The sequence below is a fragment of the Felis catus genome, chromosome D1 (genome assembly GCF_018350175.1).
Source record: "Felis catus isolate Fca126 chromosome D1, F.catus_Fca126_mat1.0, whole genome shotgun sequence".
NCBI lineage: Eukaryota > Metazoa > Chordata > Mammalia > Carnivora > Felidae > Felis > Felis catus.
This window is the reverse complement of record NC_058377.1, coordinates 8,392,943-8,394,313: the sequence shown is the minus strand read 5'-3', so window position 1 is coordinate 8,394,313 and position 1,371 is coordinate 8,392,943.

The window sequence follows — 1,371 nt, the reverse complement described above, 5'->3', positions numbered from 1 at the left end:
AAAGGAACAGAAAACCACAACATGGGACGTGGATCCGAGAAGACAGTGAATGCGAAAATGGAAAGAACAGGTGAAGCGTGGATCGGTGGGGAAATTAGGTGCCAAAATGGAAAAAAAACAATAACTCTTTTTAGAATATACTTTGAAATACTTAAGGGTCTCTGGGTTACTTGGCCAAGAATGATGAATAGAAATGACTTTAATGGAGCTAGACAGAATACATTATTAATTAGCTGTAGTGGTATAGCATGTGCTTGAATTAATTTGGACAAGGAGAGAAATTAAATAATATATAATTTGTATGATTCATGAAAGTCACAAGGAAGGAATTGTTTTTGGTTACTATAATTAACACAGACTTACTGACGTGTATGTACTTAGGTCAATCAGTGAGTTTTTGTCAATATTTCTGTTAGTAATGAGACTGAACTATGGACTCTATGGTGTGCCGAAACCAGAATGAACAACAAAATGGGAAGGAAAGGAGTGGTTTCTTTTTGAGGCCTTCTGTACTGCAGCAGTTCCATGTTCTTTGGCTCTGAATGCAAATTCTAAAACCTAAAATAATTGGGAATATCTGGCCATGGTCAAAATGGAATTATAAAAGCTAAAACGCTTTACTACGATTCCTGAGAGCTCAGCCAACTTTTAGAGACAGATGAATATCCATGTATCTATTTTGTGTACAGTCAGCAATCCAGAAGGCAGCAGGGTCCCATGGACCATCTACCCATGGTCCACTCATGGCCTATCAGGCCTGCTGGAAATGGATAGTCCACTTTCTGGACGAGTCACATGAAGGAGGGTGGGGGAGAAGATAGGATCATTGACCATAAACCCATTAGTTTTGTTTCATTCCAGTATTACTTTTGGCTTTTGCTGGCACAAGTGAAATTAAGAAAGATATCCCAAAAAATATTAGGTATGAAATAATTCAATTGAAAAATGGGCTAAGGACTTGAACGGACATTTTCCCAACGAAGATGTACGGTAGTCAGCCAATAGGTTTATGAAAAAGTACTCAATGTAACTTATCACCAGCAAGATGCCGATCAAAATAACTATGAGATATCACATCCCATCTGTCCAGATGGCTATTATCAAAAATAAAACAAAACTCAAAAGACAACAAATGGCGGTGAGGATGTGGAGAAATCAGATTTCCTGCATACTACTGGTAGGAATACAAAAAAGCAGACCCTATAGAAAATAGTACGGGAATTTCTCAAAAAAACAAAACAAAACAACTACCGTATGAGTCAGCAATCCCATTTTGGGATACTTATCCAAAAGAATTGAAATTAGGATCTGGAAGAGATACTGGCACTTCTTTGTTCCCTGCAACACTATTTACAATCTCCAAGATGTGGA